This window comes from Schistocerca cancellata, chromosome 2 (genome assembly GCF_023864275.1).
Source record: "Schistocerca cancellata isolate TAMUIC-IGC-003103 chromosome 2, iqSchCanc2.1, whole genome shotgun sequence".
Taxonomy (NCBI): Eukaryota; Metazoa; Arthropoda; class Insecta; order Orthoptera; family Acrididae; genus Schistocerca; species Schistocerca cancellata.
This window is the reverse complement of record NC_064627.1, coordinates 1,006,109,086-1,006,130,630: the sequence shown is the minus strand read 5'-3', so window position 1 is coordinate 1,006,130,630 and position 21,545 is coordinate 1,006,109,086. Positions and strand designations below refer to the sequence as shown.

The following is a 21,545-nucleotide window of genomic DNA, read 5'->3' as shown; positions in this document are numbered from 1 at the left end:
TTGATTTTGTGTTTATAACCCTGTAGTCACCTGACCAGAAGTCATGTTCCTCCTGCCACGAATTCCCACTATATCTAACTTTAACCTATCCATTTCCCTTTTTAAATTTTCTAACCTACCTGCCCGATTAAGGGATCTGACATTCCACGCTCCGATCCGTAGAACGCCAGTTTTCTTTTTCCTGATAACGACGTCCTCTTGAATAGTCCCCGCCCGGAGATCCGAATGGGGGACTATTTTACCTCCGGAATATTTTACCCAAGAGGACGCCATCATCATTTAACCATACAGTAAAGCTGCATGCCCTCGGGAAAAATTACGGCTGTAGTTTCCTCTTGCTTTCAGCCGTTCGCAGTACCAGCACAGCAAGGCCGTTTTGGTTAGTGTTACAAGGCCAGATCAGTCAATCATCCAGACTGTTGCCCCTGCAACTACTGAAAAAGCTGCTGCCCCTGTTCAGGAACCACGCGTTTGTCTGGCCTCTCAACAGATACCCCTCCGTTGTGGTTGCACCTACGGTACGGCTATCTGTATCGCTGAGGCACGCAAGCCTCCCCACCAACGGCAAGGTCCATGGTTCGTATGGAATAGCAAAATTACTGCTTTTGACTGTTAGTTAAAACTGTGTGGCGTGTTGTGCGATCTAAGACTGGAACAGGTGTTACATGTAGGGCAGAGTGCACAACATTTGAGCGAGCATTTTCGTAACTAAACGATCCGGTGAACTTCGGTAACTGGTGTAATACCATAAACCGGCTACGTGTGTGACTGTGGTGTGCGTGTGAACTTTACATCGTGTTGCCACTTAGTACGGACTTGGCAGTATTAACTGTGATCTTTATCGTAAAAATACACCTGAAAATTTACATTGCCAAGTTAAAACTTCTAATTCAGTAGCTAGCCACATCCCGTTTACCGGACAATTCTATGTATGTTGCGACCTGGAGTAGGCAGTAGTGGTCTAGTATTTTCTACTACAGCTTTTAGCTAGACAAATGAACATTGCTGGACACTGGCAGGGCGGTAAAAAGAAACGTGCCGCGGCGCAAGTGGCTGAATAATTTCTATTGGAAGGTGACTAATGCGCTTGTGCAAGCTGCTAGCTAGTCCCCCGCTTTACTAGCTCAGTATCAGCGTTGCAGACGGTCAGTGAACAGGGATGCCAAACAGCTGTGAACACGAGCAAACACGAGAAGCAGTTTGCTTGCAGTCAACAAGCAAGTACCTCCGTGCGCCAGTTTAATTAGAGCGGAATCAGTCGCCCACAGCCGTAAGGCACTGTCGCTTTGTGCTTTGTCACAGATCTGTCGACGTTCGTACTGCGTCCATAGTCTGTGAACAGCACTCAGGTTATATCGAGGCATATAAAGCGCACATGACAAGTGTGATTATCTCAGTACCAGTTAAAACAGAATGTACAAAAAACCAGTGACAAGACGTGGACGAAATTATAGAACAGAGAGAAGAGTACGATCTACTACAATGGTTAGAAAACTTTAATGGAGAAAGTAGCTTTTACATGACGTTTCAGTGCCAAGTAACAAAGCTCGATGAAACGTGGACAATACGTAGAAAGAACTTCTACTTTACAGAACAAAATTCGTGATGACTGGGTGTTGTGTGATGTCCTTAGGTTAGTTAGGTTTAAGTAGTTCTAAGTTCTAGGGGACTGATGACCATAGATGTTAAGCCCATAGTGCTCAGAGCCATTTGAACCATTTTTGAACAGAACAAAATGTAACTGAAAGAAATTCGCAATAAGACGAACAGAAATGGTACTTCTATTTAAAGACAATAACTGCACTGAAATCGCCGCAACTTATGACAGTCCCCTGGACTATAAAGGGTTGGTAAGGGGATCTTATGACAGGGCGTTCGATTTCTCAATCGGTGCGGTGAACAACTTGTTGCATTCCCCTTCCTAATCGGCCTACTGGATTGCAATGTAGCTGACAGTGATCGGGTATGCCTAATGAAATTTTATATGAGTAAGCGTATCGTTATCGAAGGAAAATAATACCGGTTAGTAGGAGGAAAGTGTACAATAAACAGTTCTGAAGGAAGCATCTATTCGAAACGTAATATAAATACCGACGACAATTTTTAACTGGGTGTAAGATAGTGCAATCGCTCACGAACCACACAGATAGGAAATCGGTATCAGTGCTGATTGTTAACAAGTGCACAAACATATAAATACAGTCTGCGGCTGTTTACTGATGATGCTGTGGTGTATGTGTAGGTGTAGGAGGACACAAAATGACTTACACAAAATTTCTAGTTGGTTTGATGAATGGCAGCCAGCTCTAACTGTACAAAAATTTAAGTTACTACAAATTATGAGGACAAACAAACCCATAATGTTCGAGTACAGCATTAGTAGTGTGTTGCTTGATACACTCTGGAAATGGAAAAAAGAACACATTGACACCGGTGTGTCAGACCCACCATACTTGCTCCGGACCCTGCGAGAGGGCTGTACAAGCAATGATCACACGCACGGCACAGCGGACACACCAGGAACCGCGGTGTTGGCCGTCGAATGGCGCTAGCTGCGCAGCATTTGTGCACCGCCGCCGTCAGTGTCAGCCAGTTTGCCGTGGCATACGGAGCTCCATCGCAGTCTTTAACACTGGTAGCATGCCGCGACAGCGTGGACGTGAACCGTATGTGCAGTTGACGGACTTTGAGCGAGGGCGTATAGTGGGCATGCGGGAGGCCGGGTGGACGTACCGCCGAATTGCTCAACACGTGGGGCGTGAGGTCTCCACAGTACATCGATGTTGTCGCCAGTGGTCGGCGGAAGGTGCACGTGCCCGTCGACCTGGGACCGGACCGCAGCGACGCACGGATGCACGCCAAGACCGTAGGATCCTACGCAGTGCCGTAGGGGACCGCACCGCCACTTCCCAGCAAATTAGGGACACTGTTGCTCCTGGGGTATCGGCGAGGACCATTCGCAACCGTCTCCATGAAGCTGGGCTACGGTCCCGCACACCGTTAGGCCGTCTTCCGCTCACGCCCCAACATCGTACAGCCCGCCTCCAGTGGTGTCGCGACAGGCGTGAATGGAGGGACGAATGGAGACGTGTCGTCTTCAGCGATGAGAGTCGCTTCTGCCTCGGTGCCAATGATGGTCGTATGCGTATTTGGCGCCGTGCAGGAGAGCGCCACAATCAGGACTGCATACGACCGAGGCACACAGGGCCAACACCCGGCATCATGGTGTGGGGAGCGATCTCCTACACTAGCCGTACACCACTGGTGATCGTCGAGGGGACACTGAATAGTGCACGGTACATCCAAACCATCATCGAACCCATCGTTCTACCATTCCTAGACCGGCAAGGGAACTTGCTGTTCCAACAGGACAATGCACGTCCGCATGTATCCCGTGCCACCCAACGTGCTCTAGAAGGTGTAAGTCAACTACCCTGGCCAGCAAGATCTCCGGATCTGTCCCCCATTGAGCATGTTTGGGACTGGATGAAGCGTCGTCTCACGCGGTCTGCACGTCCAGCACGAACGCTGGTCCAACTGAGGCGCCAGGTGGAAATGGCATGGCAAGCCGTTCCACAGGACTACATCCAGCATCTCTACGATCGTCTCCATGGGAGAATAGCAGCCTGCATTGCTGCGAAAGGTGGATATACACTGTACTAGTGCCGACATTGTGCATGCTCTGTTGCCTGTGTCTATGTGCCTGTGGTTCTGTCAGTGTGATCATGTGATGTATCTGACCCCAGGAATGTGTCAATAAAGTTTCCCCTTCCTGGGACAATGAATTCACGGTGTTCTTATTTCAATTTCCAGGAGTGTACATTCACGTCAGTTAAATATCTGGTAGTAACGCTGCAAAGCGATATGAAGTGGAAGGAGTATATAGGGATTGCAGTAGGGAAGACAAATGGTCGACTTCAGTTTATTAGAAGAATTTTAGGGTAGCGTGGTTCACCTCTAAAGGAGACCGTATATAGGACGCTGGTACGCCCCATTATTGAGTACGGTTCGAAGGTTTGGGATCCACACCAGATCGGATTCAAAAGAGACATCGAGACAGTTCAGAGGTGGGCTGCTAGATTTGTTACTGGTAGCTTCGAACACCACGCAAGTATTACTGAGATGCTTCAGGAACTCAAATGGGAATCGCTGGAGGAAAGGCGAAGTTCTTTTCGAGTAGCAGTATTGAAAAAATTTAGAGAACTGGGATTTGTGGCAGACTGCCGAACGATTCTACTGCCGCCAACGTACATTTCACTGAAGGACCACGAATGTAAGATTAAAGAGGCATACTGACAGTCATTTTTCCCTCGCTCAGTTTGCGAGTAGAACAGGAAAGGAAGTGATTAGCGCTACACATTAAATTGTTACATTTGTTTAAGGTGTGGTAGTCGTAAAAAGATATATCACGAAGTTGGAAGAAATCGATGTACAGACAAGGAGAAAAATATGTGGAAACTGCAAAGGGATAAGCTTACTTGACACCGCATATATACTTTATGCAAGAATATTAAACACAAGGTTAAAAACAACAGCAAAATGTTAACTGGTGGAAGTATAGGTTGAATTTAAACGACTGATAGAGTTTCAATTTTCTCACAGGTTACTGAAAAGCAGAGGGAGACTAACGAAGAGAAACATACTCTTATAGAGTTTGAAAAGTCTTTTCCGATAATGTTGCTGGGAGAAGCTTGGGAGAATATGGACAGCAGAGACTACCGTTTACATCTATCAAAAGACTGTATAAGAACACCTCAGTAACCTCTGACATGGAATGCATATACAGGGTGTTACAAAAAGGTAAGGCCAAACTTTCAGGAAACATTCCTCACACACAAAGAAAGAAAATATGTTATGTGGACATGTGTCCGGAAACCCTTACTTTCCATGTTAGAGCTCATTCTATTACTTCTCTTCAAATCACATTAATCATGGAATGGAAACACACAGCAACAGAACGTACCAGCATGCCTTCAAACACTTTGTTACAGGAAATGTTCAAAATGTCCTCCGTTAGCGAGGATACATGCATCCACCCTCTGTCGCATGGCATCCCTGATGCGCTGATGCAGCCCGTTGAGAATGGCGTATTGTATCACAGCCATCCACAATACGAGCACGAAGAGTCTCTACATTTGGTACCGGGGTTGCGTAGACAAGAGCTTTCAAATGCCCCCATAAATGAAAGTCAAGAGGGTTGAGGTCAGGAGAGCGTGGAGGCCATGGAATTGGTCCGCCTCTACCAATCCACCGGTTACCGAATCTGTTGTTGAAAAGCGTACGAACACTTCGACTGAAATGTGCAGGAGCTCCATCGTGCATGAACCACATGCTGTGTCGCACTTGTGCAGGCACATGTTCTAGCAGCACAGGTAGAGTATCCCGTAAGAAATCGTGATAACGTGCTCCATTGAGCGTAGGTGGACGAAACTAAAATGAGCTCTAACATGGAAATTAAGCGTTTCCGGACACATGTCCACATAACTTCTTTTCTTTATTTGTGTGTGAGGAATGTTTCCTGAAAGTTTGGCCGTACCTTTTTGTAACACCCTGTATACAGATTCGATACAAAGAAATAAAGGAGTGAGATGCAGGTTATCCTCTACAGTGTTTGATATCAACATTGTCGGCGCAGGTCGCAGCTGGGATCCTAGGATAAAAATTACTCATATATGCTAAAAAGAAGATGTCGTGTGACTAGGGCCTCTCGTCGGGTAGATCGTTCGCCGGGTGCAAGTCTTTCGATTTGATGCCACTTAGGCGACTTGCACGTCGATGGGGATGAAATGATGATATCAGGACAACACAACACCCAGTCCCTGAGCGGAGAAAATCTCCGACCCAGCCGGGAATGCACTTGCTCGGGGCGGACGTCGTAAGACACCCGTTACGTTCGTCGTTGATCGATTCAGCTACCGGGGGCGGACACTGCTATATGCTGATGATTTCACATTAATTCTTTCAAGAGAAGACGACTTACAAAAAGGATTTGATGAACTAAATAAAATAGATACAGAATACAATAACAAAATATTTTCAAGTAAATCTAAGTCGATGGGATTCTGTGAAAAATATTCAGTGAGAACTGAGATAGTACTTAACGGAGACAGTTAAACATGAAAAATGGGAAAGAGGGATCCTGGCAGATCGAAAAAAAGATGGGAACCGTAACGGAGCACAATTGACCTTGTGGATATTGTAGTCCTTATTTCCGTTCGCTGAGAAGGGTTGGAGAGGAATTCTGCCTATGCAGAACGCCTTTGTAGTTTTTTGTTTTTTTTCACCCAGACATGTTTCAGAACTTTTGCACTATTTTCAATGGTATGAAACTTCCTGGCAGATTAAAACTGTGTGCCCGACCGAGACTCGAACTCGGGACCTTTCCCTTTAGCGGGCAAGTGCTCTGCCATCTGAGCTACCGAAGCACGACTCACGCCCGGTACTCACAGCCTTACTTCTGCGAGTGGGAGACGAGATACTGGCGGAAGTAAGGCTGTGAATAGCGGGCGTGAGTCGTGCTTCGGTAGCTCAGATGGTGGAGCACTTGCCCGCGAAAGGCAAAGGTCCCGAGTTCGAGCCTCGGCCGGGCATACAGTTTTAATCTGCCAGGAAGTTTCATATCAGCGCACACTCCGCTGCAGAGTGAAAATCTATTCTATTTTCAATGGGTTTTTATTTGTTTTTGATTCCATAGTAGATCTAGAGCTAATAGGATTAACATCCAGTACCTTCATGTGAGGTATGTAAACAAATGTATACATTCATTTTATTTCCAAATGTACTAAGAAACTAGAGCCTTTAGACACATCGTAAATAAACACCATCGAATGCTTCAACTCAGTGATACATATCTCAGCTCTGTACTTTACACAGATCACTGTAAAATATTTGACAATAAACGCTCACATTTTTACCAAATGTTTGATTGAAAGTTAACATGTATCAATGATTTTTCAGAATAAACAAACAAACCAAACCACTGAAGGTAACAGAAACTTGTCTGGACCAAAATACAAATACAAAGGTGTATTGCATAAGTTGGGAAGTAAAATTAGTGATTCGAGCTCGCCAACAGTTGTTCTTTAAGCACACCATTCGCAACTGGAACAGGAAATAGGGGTAACTCACTGTGGTTCACTAAGTACCCTCTGTCACACACCATTAAATCACTTGTCGAGCGTAGTTGTAGACGTAAATGTAGACGTAGAAGTCTTTACCGACAGCGATGGGAGATTCCAGCAGGATAACAATCGGTGTCATAAGGCCGGAGTAGTGCTAGTGTATCGAGGGTCCTGATAGTGAGCTAACGTTGACGTCTTGGCCTCCAAATCTACCTGATCTGAACCCGATGGAGCACATGAGGGTCACTATAGTGCGCCCGCTCTGAAACAGCAAACCACTGCCCTGAAGTTTACGGGTATCACATGACCTGTGTGTAGGCATCAGTTTCCATTCACTACCGAAAACCTAACTAAAACTTGTCTAATCCATGCCGCGTTGAATCACTGCTGTTTTGAGTTCCAAAGGTAGGCCAAAACGCTATTAAGCAGGTGACCATAACGTATTGAGTCACTAGTGTACATCTGGCACAGAAACTTTCATCACTTCTTTACTGAAGCCAGTCCCTACTTCTAGCAAATCTTCCAAGAACGGACTATTATTATTTTGTGCTTGTGTGTTTGTATAAGTGAGAGAGTGTAATTCACAATGGGTTTTAAGGCTTCGTACCTCAATCTGTAGAAACGGAAGCCTTATAAGATCATTTTGTTTTCCATCTGTTTGTCTGTCTGTCTGACTGACTGTTCAAAACCTTTTTTCTCAGGAATGGGCAGACATATCAGCTTGAAATTTATATCACAAATTAAGGTCTACACCCCAATGGCGATGTAAAAAGATATGGCCATATATGTCTCATATTTAGATACTCGCAAACCCCTTCATCAGAACTTACAGGTTACCTCCCGTTGACCTAAATTCATGAAATTTGGCAAAAAGCTAGGTTTTACACTACATCCCAAGGGAAAAATCCGAAAACTGTTTATTTATAAATACACAGTATCACACGAAAAAAGTTTTTGTTTTTTGTTACCAGACTGTCTGTTTGTCCGTCCGTCTGTTGTGCCTCTTTCTCTCAGGAACGGGTACACACTTCGTGGTGAAATTTATGTCACATACTAGGATTTATAGTCCTTTGGTGGTGTAAGAATGGTAAGCATCTAAGTCAACGCCATCAAAACATACGGCCATTTATGTCACATATTTGGTACTTGCAAAGTCACTCACCAAAACGTATAGAGTGCTACCCGTTGACCTGACCTAGAATCATGAAATTTGGGAGAAGGAAGATTTTACACTACAACCAAAGGGAAAAATCCGAAAATTGTGAATTTGTAATTATGTCGCACGAAAGAAAGTTTTATTGTCATTTGTTATCAGACTGTCTGTCCGTCCGTTTCTCATGAATGGACAGACTTATTAAGTTGAAACTTACGTCACATGCTAGGTCGTATAGTCCGTTGGCGACGTAACAAAAGTTAGCTTCTAATCAGTGCAGTCAAATCGTACCGTACAGCCATTTGTATCAAGTATTTTTATACTCGCAAATCAATCGTCAAAACCTATAGGGTAGTTTCCGTTGTTGATAATCATGAAAATTGGCAAGATTAAATGTCTCACGGTATAAGTAAAGGAGAAGAATCAGAAAATTGTTAAATTGTGATTATATCACACGAAAAAAATATCTCTTTCGTCATTAGTTATCCGATTTCAAACTTGAAATTAAAACATTCTAGCAAATCCTTGGGACCGATCTCTTGCCAGTATCAATGCCGATAACAGGCAGAAATCGTCGAGATTCCCGATTCCCGGAATGGATGAGATGTCTGTACACTGGGTGGTTACAGTTAAACTTTCCCCATTCGAGACATTATAACAATTAAACCAACTACCGCACGAGGACCAAACTTGGTAGCATTAATGTCAAGAACATGCGGAAGAGAAATAATGCAGAATTAATTAAAATGAAACACTTTTAATGTGCTGCTTCGGTACACTATACCATTATATACTGGCACCATTACTGCTACAAAAGGGGATACATATCGCCCCATAATTGTCCGGAAGGGTCTGAAAGCGCAGGATTGCATTCTGCACAGCAGAACGAAGCATGTCCGTAGATGAGCTGGCTACCTCTAGCACATCTGTCAATGTTCCCCTGGTAAACCGGGTCCCGCAGGTAGCCCCACAATCAGAAATCGCTGTGAGTGAGATCAGGCGATCGTGCCGGCCAAGCATTTGGAAACGATCGGCTGAAAATTCGATCGTTTCCAAGTGTGTTTCGGAGAAGCAGGTGAACTTCACGAGCAATGTGCGGTGGAGCCCCATCTTCCATGACAACTGTTGGGTCCAATGCGTTTCTCTCCTGTAGGGCGTGTATGACAAGCTGGCGATGCATATCGCAGTAAAGCTGGCCAGTCACACTGCACGTCTTTGGTCCTTCAGCGCCTGCCTGTTCAAAAAAGAATGGGCCAATGATGAACGCAGCCGTGAAGCCACGTCGTAGGTGACATATTCACCATACAGAGGAACGTCCTGCACAGCGACTGGAGGTGACGATCCCCACACTCGGAAATTCTGTGTGTTCAGCTCACCTGTCAGAGAAAAATGAGCTTCGGTCGTCCGTAGGATGGTCCAGGGCCAGCCCTCGTCGACTTCAGTCCTTGCGAGAACGTGGAGAGCGAAGTCAATGCGTCGTTGTGCATCCTGTGGTGTAAGCTGATGTACGATATGGATCTTGTAGGGAATGGTTCGAAGCCCCTTCCGTACAGTGGACCACGGATTTTCAACTGTCGTGACACACGATCGGCAATTGCGCGCAGCGTTGTCTGTCTTATCAACAACGATTTCATCAACCACCTGTGGTGCAGCCGTCGGCCGGTGTGGCCGAGCGGTTCTAGGCGCTTCAGTCTGGAACCGCGTGACCGCTACGGTCGCAGGTTCGAATCCTGCCTCGGGCATGGATATGTGTGATGTCCTTAGGTTGGTCAGGTTTAAGGGGCTCCGGAAAGGCTCAAAATCATGAAAAGTTCAATTTTTACTTTTTTGCGTTTTCTGAATCTGCAGACTATTACCTTTTAATAGATATATAATTTATTCAATTCCGAAGACTACTTCTATTTTTAAATTTTTTTTTGAAATGTGTTCTACATGGGCGTGACCCACTGTGGCGCTGTTAAACTGCTGTCAAATGGTGTTATTATTAACGTCCGTGTTCATGAGGTACATTTTAGTGATGTGAGATAAAGTATGTGTTTTGGCTAACCTGTGATGGTTCAATATATATCGCTGGTGTGATTGTCGATTGTTTCATGTTTATTTACTCTGTCGTTATCTCGAAAATATTCGTAATTAATTCTGTTTCTTGAGTCTCTGTTTTGTTGAAGTATAATAATGAGTAAAAGTAAAGTTATTAGAAATCCTCTGAAGGCTTTTAAGAAAAGGAGAAATGTTGGAAAGCCAAAGGTATGTGTTATTACTGTAAATAATAACATTCTAACATGGTACAAGCGATGCTTGCTTTACACAAGGAACGCCTTCGGGCTGCAGACAGGGCTGTAAAGAGTCTAGAAATACAAGCAAGACTAAACAGGAGGAGGAACAAGAGGAAGCTGGAGGAGGAGTTTGCAGAGAATGAAGATAATCCATCCTATGGACCTGGAATGCACTAAAAAGTTAATGCAATCTTTGTCGCTCGATTCCCAAAACTTTTATTTTCTCATACTAATTACATGTTTTCTAAGGATCTTCCAAACATATTTGTTTCAAACTTTCAGTAAATGTTACACAGTACCTTCTGCATAATCTAACAAAGCCTTTTTCCAAAAAACTGTATATTTTTGAATGTATAAATAATAAATTGCAAAAAAATGTTGTGAATTTTCATTACAATTGAAAAAAAATCATCTTGAATGACTGAACTAAAATTTTGTAAAATCCCTGTGTTAAGTTGTATCCCATATTCCAATAAATAATCTGTAAAAAGTTCAACTTCGTACCTCAAATACTTTGTGAGGAAAGATGTAATTTATAAGCGTTATTTTAACATTGCAAGTATAGGGCGTTCCGGAGCCCCTTAAGTAGTTCTAAGTTCTAGGGGAATGATGACCTCAGCTGTTAAGTCCCATAGTGCTCAGAGCCATTTGAACCATTTTGTGGTGCAGCCGGTCGTTGGCCTCTTCTTGGAGCGACGCCCAGTTCTCTAGTTGATTCGAACTCCTTCATAATGCTCCACACAGCAGGTGGAAAAAACGGATCCTTCCGTAATCCATTCAGCTGGCGATATTCTCAAAGTGCAGCTGCAGCATTACTGTTGTATCGCTTCATCAATAACGCCCTGCTCCTTTTATCCATGTTGACGCGTCACCAAGTGCACTGCGACTGTCAGGTGTGCGAGACTGTGAATCACGATGACTGATCGCGGCACCTGGTGGCCATAGTTGGAACTGGGCTGTGGCGCTCTGACGCGTGAAAATCGTGCACCCCCATACTCTGGACATCAACTTTATCAAGTTTGGTATTCGTACGGTAATTAGTTCAGTATTATAACGTGTTAAATAGTGAAAGATTAATTATAACCACCCGGTACATAGTAGGGAATCCTCAGCCGCCATCCTACTGGAACGTCCCCTTTGAACAATTATACATGACTGTGCTTAAACTGACACACAATATTTTTTTTTTTTAGCGCAACGCAATCTGACTTTCAGAAATCCCTACAAAGGAATGGCCCTGACTAACATTAACCTGTACCTTTCACAAATCACTTACCTCACCAAAAATCTTCGTTACTCGTACTACTGCAATACAGCGAGCGCCACTACTGCCAGCTAAATAAAAGATTCAAACTACGGAAGGCACTAACTACTGATAGGCATAGTTAGCAAATGAAAGATTTTGATAGAGAACAAACAATGTATTTACCTTAATAGTGTTCAAAAGTCATAATATATATAGCAGTTCATGACATCCAGTGTTTCAAATTTCAAAACTCCGCCATCCCTCTCCCCACATCCACCACTGCTGGCGGCTCACCTCCAACTGCCCAACGCTACGCGCTGTTAACATCCAGGTGCCCAACACTACAATGGCAGACAACAATGCAAACTAGCCACAGACTGCACACAGCACAGCCAGTGATTTTCATACAGAGCGCTACGTAACGTTGCCAATAAGAAAACATAAACAGCCTACTTACATAGCCTGCTTACACTACTCGCACCTCGCCAATTTTTTTGTCTTCGAGCCATTTTAACTACGCTCGTATTGTCGTCCTCGGCTCCGATCACCCACGTGATCCTATCTTAATGATCAACATCATCATCATGTAGGCTATCTGCAGCTCGTTGTCTACTGATTCGGGTTACTGGCTATGGCACCTGAAATCCCGTGTTCGATTCGCGGCCGGGTCGGGGATTTTCCCTGTCGAGGAGTGGGTGTGTATGTTGCCCTCATTGTTTCACCTCATCTTCATCGACATGCAGTTGCCCGAAGTAGGATCAAATAGAAAGACTTTCACTAGGTGAACAGACTACTTCAGAGGGGGTTCCCAGCCAATAACGTCATTCGATCATTTTGTTTCACCAACCTTCGTTGAGGAATACGGAACAGATTGGTGGCAAAGCGAAGGCACGTCCGTCAGGACACATTTCTGGAAGTGGTGCTTCAGACTTATCACTGACTCGAAACGGGGTCTCCAGCCAATACCGCCGTACATCATTTCGTTTCAACGCTCGATGAGGGATACGGAGCAGACACAGATCAGCGAGAACTTACTTTTGGAACAGGTGCCTGCGATTTGTTTGTTCTCGTGGCCGTGAATCAGTGCACCCGACTAGCTCTCTTCTTACCCACCGCACCTCTCTCTCTCTCTCTCTCTCTCTCTCTCTCTCTCTCTCTCTGTGTGTGTGTGTGTGTGTGTGTGTGTGTGTGTCTTTGTGCCGTTTACGATCGAGCTGAAATCCCAGTATCGATTTGGCGGGCGGGCACGCGATGCCAACCACTCTGGGGCGTTCACGACCCGCCAAGGGATGCCCTATCGGCGATGGCGCGCCTGCCAAATGCTGACTGGGGGAGGGGGGGCAGGGGTGCGAGGAGGGGGGGGGGGGCTTTGGGAGAGAGTCGGAAACTGCTGGCTGACAGCCCACGAGTGTTTAGGTTTCATTCTCCCGGGGCTCTGGAACGGCAAGCAAAGGTCTCGCAACCCTCTCGTGGCTCGGGGAACAGCTAGAATTTCGGGAGGCTAGCAATCACCAACCAGAGGGTCATGTATGTTTAGTTTGCCCGTCTCTTGGGCCGCTACCGATGTGATTCAGACAGTGTGCAGGATCGTGCCTGAACGTTTACTTAAATTACAATCAGAGGCTAACAAGGCTAAAACGCCTAGTTGAGGACAATAGGTGTTTTGTTTGTTTTAACATCATTTGATTTTGTGGACAACGCTGAACGAGTATTTCTGCTTAAGTCCGAACATTATTGGATTTTGAAAAATGATGAACAATGATACATTTCATATATAGACCCAGGAAGCACGGTGTTTTCTACCACTGGTAAGGAAGAGGAAAGAGGTTGGAGTCTGCTCAGGGTCATCTACAGTGATAGGTGCCACAGATTCGGTTATGGATCCGTTGTTTTTCCTTGATACGAGTACACATCAAGGATCTATCACTAAGTAAGACAAATTACTAAAAAAATTTATTCATGGATGCGACAAGTTTTCTAAACCGGACTGCGAGCTTGCGGCTTATAATTCGGATTCTTAAGAGTTTTCTGTTCCGAGCTTCTCGTTGGTATTTTGTAATGAATTCAAATCCACACCATCCGTAATAAGTTGCCTTGCTTGGAACGTGGCTATCGAGAATCTCTTTCTTCATACTGTAATTACAGTTCCGCTCAAACCCAAACGCAGATGTTCATACTGTAATCTTTGAACCTCGACATCATTCTGTATACTCTTACATAGTTGGCATATAACCAGGGGCACGCGGGTTTTTCAATTTTCCAGTACGGCGTCCCGAGGCTGCTGCGTGAAGCGATGTCCACAATATAAGGGCCAGTTTAAAAAAAAAAATTATCGTCTTGTAAAGCAGTAGTTGAATATCAAGAGCTCAGATGGGAACCCAGTTCTAAGTAAAGAAGGGAAAGCAGAAAGGTGGAAGGAGTATACAGAGGATCTATACAAGAGCGATGTACTTGTGGATAGTATTATAGAAATGGAAGAGGATGTAAATGAAGATGAAATGGGAAATATGACACTGCGTGAAGAGTTTGACAGAGCACTGAAAGACCTGAGTCGAAACAAGGCCCCGGGAGTAGACAACATTCCATTAGAACTACTGAAGGCCTTGGGAGAGCCAGTCCTGACAAAACTCCACCATCTGATGAGAAAGATGTATGACACAGGCGAAATACCCTCAGACTTCAAGAAGAATATAATAATTCCTATCCCAAAGAAAGCAGGTGTTGACAGATGTGAAAATTACCGAACTATCAGCTTAATAAGTACAGCTGCAAAATACTAACGCGAATTTTTTTTACACATGAATGGACAAACTGGTTTGAGCCGTCCTCGGGGAAGATCACTTTGTATTCCATAGAAATGTTGGGACACGTGAGACAATACTAATCCTATGACTTACCTTAGAAAATAGATTAAGGAAAGGCAAACCTACATTTCTAGCACTTCTAGACATAGAGAAAGCTTTTGAGAATGTTGACTGGAATACCCTTTCAAATTCTGAAGGTGGCACGGGTAAAATACAGGGAGCGAAACGCTATTTACAGTTTGTACAGAAACCAGATGGCAGTTACATGAGTCAAGGGTCATGAAAGGTGAGCAGTGGTTGGGAAGAGAGTGAGACAGGGTTGCAGCCTAACCCCGATGTTATTCAACTTTTATACTGAGCAAGCAGTAAAGGAAACAAAAGAAAAATTAGGAGTAGGAATTAAAATCCATGGAGAAGACATAAAAACTTTGATGTTCGCCAATGCCATTGTAATTCTGTCAGAGACAGCAAAGCACTTGGAAGAACAGTTGAACGGAATGGACAGTGTCTTGAAAGGAGGATGTAAGATGAACATCAACAAAATCAAAACGAGGATAATGGAATGTAGTCTAATTAAGTCGGGTGATGCTGAGGGAATTAGATTAGGAAATGAGACACTTAAAGTAGAACAGGAGTTTTGCTATTTGGGGAGCAAAATAACTGATGATGGTCGAAGTAGAGAGGATATAAAATGTGGACTGGAAATGGCAAGGAAAGCGTTTCTGTAGAAGAGAAATTTGTTAACATCGAGTATAGACTTAAGTGTCAGGAAGTGTAAGTAGGCTGTTTAGATTTTTATATTGGTAACGCCAAGTAGCGCCCTCTATGAAAATTACTGGCTCTGCTGTGTGCAGTCTGTGTCTGGTTTGCATTGTTGAAAAATTTTCTATTGTAGTGGGCAGTTGGATGTTAACAGTGCGTAGCGTTGCGCAGGTGGAGGTGAGCCGCCAGCAGTGGTGGATGTCGGGAGAGAGATGGCGGACTTTTGAGAGCGAATGATCTGAACGTGTGTCCACCAGAGACAGTAAATTTGTAAGACTGGATACCATGAACTGCTATATATATATATATATATATATATATATATATATATATATATATATATATATATATATTATGACTTTTGAACACTATTAAGGTAAATACATTGTTTGTTGTTTATCAAAATCTTTCATTTGCTAACTGTGCCTATCTACATCTACATCTACATTTATACTCCGCAAGCCACCCAACGGTGTGTGGCGGAGGGCACTTTACGTGCCACTGTCATTATCTCCCTTTCCTGTTCCAGTCGCGTATGGTTCGCGGGAAGAACGACTGTCTGAAAGCCTCTGTGCGCGCTCTAATCTCTCTAATTTTACATTCGTGATCTCCTCGGGAGGTATAAGTAGGGGGAAGCAATATATTCGATACCTCATCCAGAAACGCACCCTCTCGAAACCTGGCGAGCAAGCTACACCGCGATGCAGAGCGCCTCTCTTGCAGAGTCTGCCACTTGAGTTTGTTAAACATCTCCGTAACGCTATCACGGTTACCAAATAACCCTGTGACGAAACGCGCCGCTCTTCTTTGGATCTTCTCTATCTCCTCCGTCAACCCGATCTGGTACGGATCCCACACTGATGAGCAATACTCAAGTATAGGTCGAACGAGTGTTTTGTAAGCCACCTCCTTTGTTGATGGACTACATTTTCTAAGGACTCTCCCAATGAATCTCAACCTGGTACCCGCCTTACCAACAATTAATTTTATATGATCATTCCACTTCAAATCGTTCCGCACGCATACTCCCAGATATTTTACAGAAGTAACTGCTACCAGTGTTTGTTCCGCTATCATATAATCATACAATAAAGGATCCTTCTTTCTATGTATTCGCAATACATTACATTTGTCTATGTTAAGGGTCAGTTGCCACTCCCTGCACCAAGTGCCTATCCGCTGCAGATCTTCCTGCATTTCGCTACAATTTTCTAATGCTGCAACTTCTCTGTATACTACAGCATCATCCGCGAAAAGCCGCATGGAACTTCCGACACTATCTACTAGGTCATTTATATATATTGTGAAAAGCAATGGTCCCATAACACTCCCCTGTGGCACGCCAGAGGTTACTTTAACGTCTGTAGATGTCTCTCCATTGAGAACAACATGCTGTGTTCTGTTTGCTAAAAACTCTTCAATCCAGCCACACAGCTGGTCTGATATTCCGTAGGCTCTTACTTTGTTTATCAGACGACAGTGCGGAACTGTATCGAACGCCTTCCGGAAGTCAAGGAAAATGGCATCTACCTGGGAGCCTGTATCTAATATTTTCTGGGTTTCATGAACAAATAATGCGAGTTGGGTTTCACACGATCGCTGTTTCCGGAATCCATGTTGATTCCTACATAGTAGATTCTGAGTTTCCAAAAACGACATGATACTCGAGCAAAAGACATGTTCTAAAATTCTACAACAGATCGACGTCAGAGAGATAGGTCTTCAGTAGTTAAAATCTTTTATTTAGCTGGCAGTACTGTCGCTCGCTCTATTGCAGTAGTTTGAGTAACGATGATTTTTGTGGGGTAAGTCATTCATGAAAGGTATAGGTTATTGTTAGTCAGGGCCATTCTTTTGTAGGGATTATTAAAAATCAGATTGCGTTGCGCTAAAAATATTGTGTGTCAGTGTAGTGATGATCAGAATAAGTAAAGAGAGAAATGTCTGATTATGTTTAGTGTACTGGTTGGTAGGACAGCTTGGCTGTGGAAGTGGAAGGGTAGCCCACAACATAGACAACAGTATTCACAGTTACAAGCACCCAAGCTTTAATGATTATCCAGCAATAACGGCTCTTAACACATCTCAACTGAGCAAGGACATAAACTTGGTTTCAAACATATGTTAACCTTCAACCAGTGAATGACACCAATAAAGAATTACCAATCAATAAAACGTAGATAAAGGACTGCTTTACAAGAATGCTTAAATTAAATAAAATCATGAAAGCTAAGTTACAATTTCTATGTCAAGCTCCAACAGGTGAATAACCCTAATAAATAATTCTCATTGAAATAAAACAGATAGGAAAATGCCTTACCAAAATACTTGAATTGTGTAAAATCATGAAAAGCTCAGTTACAACCTTTCTCACAAACTACTTAGGAATTTACTGCAAATAAACAAGTTTGATCTGTTTAACCAGAAGGTAACTGCCAAGTCCAAGCGACCGAAGCCACTCAGAGCGGACGATCGCCCCAACGCTGGTCATCAACCGACGCCGTCACGGCCTAGTGGCCACCGTGCTAAAACAGACTATCGTTTCGGTAAGCGACCGACAGCAACACAGGAGTAACAGTGACTGAAAGTCGGCGTACGCCTTACGAAACACGGCACACCCTGAAGCGGGAGCTGGCACAGCTGACTAGCGGCCAATCAACCGCGAGCAAACAAATCTCACGCCGCTCGTACTAACGCGGGGAATAATAGCGAGCGACAAGACGCCACGCGCAAAGCAGCAACCGTGCCTACCACAGAATGTGCCCTGTCTCCTTGTCTATGGTAATACAATTTATAGCACACAAGAAACGATTTAATAATGGCATTAGTTCAACGCTAGATCAGTTAACAGTCAGGTCCAGTAAAGATTTAACAACGGATTCACCTTCAAACCAACTTCCGGACCAGAGGCGGAAATTAGTAAACTTGGCATAAGTTTTCACCAGATCGATAAACAAGAAATCAAATTAAACAGTAGCCAAAATACAGTCACGATACACAAGCCCTTCAAGACCTTGCTATCTTACAGTTATCATTAACGGCGAAACATACACAAATGAATGACAAGAAATTCACCATTGAAAGCAAAAAACACACCACAAATGTTAAATTAATTAATTTGCAGACGAGCAGTCACTGAAAGCTCAGTTTCACAACATTAGGGCTAACCTCACTCGGCAGCAATACATTTGTGTGCGTCATAACTAGGTTGCCCAAACAGGACTCCAAAACCCAAAACAGGTCACACGTTAGCTGTCTTGTTCTCGGACACTAGGCGCCACCGTGCTAAGACAATAGCGACGAAAAAAAATCTCTGAAATTACGGCTGCCTGCAGCAAAACAAATGAGTCGGGGTGCATGAACGTAAAACACAAGCCACTGTTCCAGCCAGAGCGTAACCTCTTCAGTGCACATACGGACAGAACAACACACGTGGGCATAAGGGAGCAGCAGATGCGTGCCAAGCAAACTATACGGCCCCAAAATACGACCCACGTCACGTCCACAAACCGGAGCACTGCTCCCGGTGCTGGTGTCTGCTCGCTGACTGCCACCTCGCTCAACCCTCCCATCTCGGCCGTGCACAACAAGTCTTGTCGCCTCAGAGTGCGGCCCCAATGTCCGTTCTCCTCTGCTGTCCGCCCCAGACTCCTTTAGTTTCAGGCACACTTCCCACGCATCGAACTTTTTGTTGATGACAATGGCATTCAGGAGACCCTTTCCTCACACAATCGACACAATGTCTTTGGGAAGTTGCGAGACTTCGTTACGCGAAAGCTTCCCCATTTTCGCTGCATTTGCCGCTAGATTTTCTTCCAGCAACGCCTTCAAAGCAGCAATGCCCACACGGCACGCCAAAGGATTGCCATCATAGGTGGAGCCGTGCTCTCCAGGCTTTATGCACAGCATCACGTCGTCGTTGGCCAACACTGCCGACACCGGGTAAACGCCGCCAGAGAGCGCCTTCACTCAGCACAGGATGTCCGGCTCGACTCCCTCGTGGTCGACGGCCAGCATCTTGCCCGTGCGCGCCAGACCCGTCTGCAACTCGCCGGCGACCCACAGCACGGTGTGGCGCGAGCACAACCCCCGGACGCCCCTCAGGTAGCCCTCTGCGGGCACCACCACGCCAGCCTCGCCTTGTATTGGCTCCACCATAAAGTCGCACACGTTGCCGTCCTGGACAGCCGAGCTGTCCTACCTACCTGGAATAATGAGTAGTGGTTGTTGTTGTGTTGTTGTGGTCTTCAGTCCTGAGACTGGTTTGATGCAGCTCTCCATGCTACTCTATCCTGTGCAAGCTTCTTCATCTCCCAGTACCTACTGCAACCTACATCCTTCTGAATCTGCTTAGTGTATTCATCTCTTGGTCTCCCCCTACCATTTTTACGCTCCACGCTACCCTCCAATATTAAATTGGTGATCCCTTGATGCCTCAGAACATGTCCTACCAACCGATCCCTTCTTCTGGTCAAGTTGTGCCACAAACTTCTCTTCTCCCCAATCCTATTCAATACTTCCTCCTTAGTTATGTGATCTACCCATCTAATCTTCAGCATTCTTCTGTAACACCACATTTCGAAAGCTTCTATTCTCTTCTTGTCCAAACTATTTACCGTCCATGTTTCACTTCCATACATGGCTACACTCCATACAAATACTTTCAGAAATGACTTCCTGACACTTAAATCTATACTCGATGTTAACAAATTTCTCTTCTTCAGAAACGCTTTCCTTGCCATTGCCAGTCCACATTTTATATCCTCTCTACTTCGACCATCATCAGTTATTTTGCTCCCCAAATAGCAAAACTCCTTTACTACTTTAAGTGTCTCATTTCCTAATCTAATTCCCTCAGCATCACCCGACTTGATTCGACTACATTCCATTATCCTCGTTTTGCTTTTGTTGATGTTCATCTTATATCCTCCTTTCAAGACACTGTCCATTCCGTTCAACTGCTCTTCCAGGTCCTTTGCTGTCTCTGACAGAATTACAATGTCATCGGCAAACCTCAAGGTTTTTATTTCTTCTCCATGGATTTTAATACCTACTCCGAATATTTCTTTTGTTTCCTTTACTGCTTGCTCAATATACAGATTGAATAACATCGGGGAGAGGCTACAACCCTGTCTCACTCCCTTCCCAACCACTGCTTCCCTTTCATGTCCCTCGACTCTTATAACTGCCATCTGGTTTCTGTACAAATTGTAAATAGCCTTTCGCTCCCTGTATTTTACCCCTGCCACCTTTAGAATTTGAAAGAGAGTATTCCGGTCAACATTGTCAAAAGCTTTCTCTATGTCTACAAATGCTAGAAACGTAGGTTTGCCTTTCCTTAATCTTTCTTCTAAGATAAGTCGTAAGGTCAGTATTGCCTCACGTGTTCCAGTATTTCTACGGAATCCAAACTGATCTTCCCCGAGGTCGGCTTCTACTAGTTTTTCCATTCGTCTGTAAAGAATTCGTGTTAGTATTTTGCAGCTGTGGCTTATTAAACTGATTGTTCGGTAATTTTCACATCTGTCAACACCTGCTTTCTTTGGGATTGGAATTATTATATTCTTCATGAAGTCTGAGGGTATTTCGCCTGTTTCATACATCTTGCTCACCGGATGGTAGAGTTTTGTGAAAAAGGATGTTGGAAACCAAGAATCGTACTTTAAGAGTTACGAAATGTGTGTATATGCGTGAATGTATCAAAATGCCGGCGAAAATTTTCTGGACACTGTTATATTTAGAGGATTTTGTTTCTACACATTTGTAACGCAAATTCTCGACCTGTGACATTTTTTATGAGACTGTCACTGTAGCGCAAACTGCGTCGTAAATATTTCGTTACGGAAGGTAAGTGACCTTGACGTAATGCTTAATGGGCACCCAGCTGTGCCACCTGCCTGGAGAAAAAGCCATTAGGTGAAAAAAAAGAGACCATTATCCTTGCTATTGACATTTCTTTGTAGAAAGCATCACATATACGACACGCTCAAATTGGAAACATATGATTACAGTTTTGAGCTCATACTTTCTGATATTTACTGAAATGCCTAATGAAATGATGAGAAATATTTTACGTCTATATACCTGATTATGACTACTGTCTTTCTAGTTGGGAGATTTTTCTACTGCCTTATGAAATGCCATATGGCTAGTGAATGATGTTTAATGCTTTGCTTTGTATTC

At 44.1% G+C, this 21,545-nt stretch overlaps 1 pseudogene; it reads right to left on the bottom strand.

The window, feature by feature from the left end:
* The window catches only part of LOC126160554 (ornithine aminotransferase, mitochondrial-like), a 117,517-nt pseudogene that overhangs the window by 78,955 nt on the left and 17,017 nt on the right, over positions 1–21,545 (bottom strand).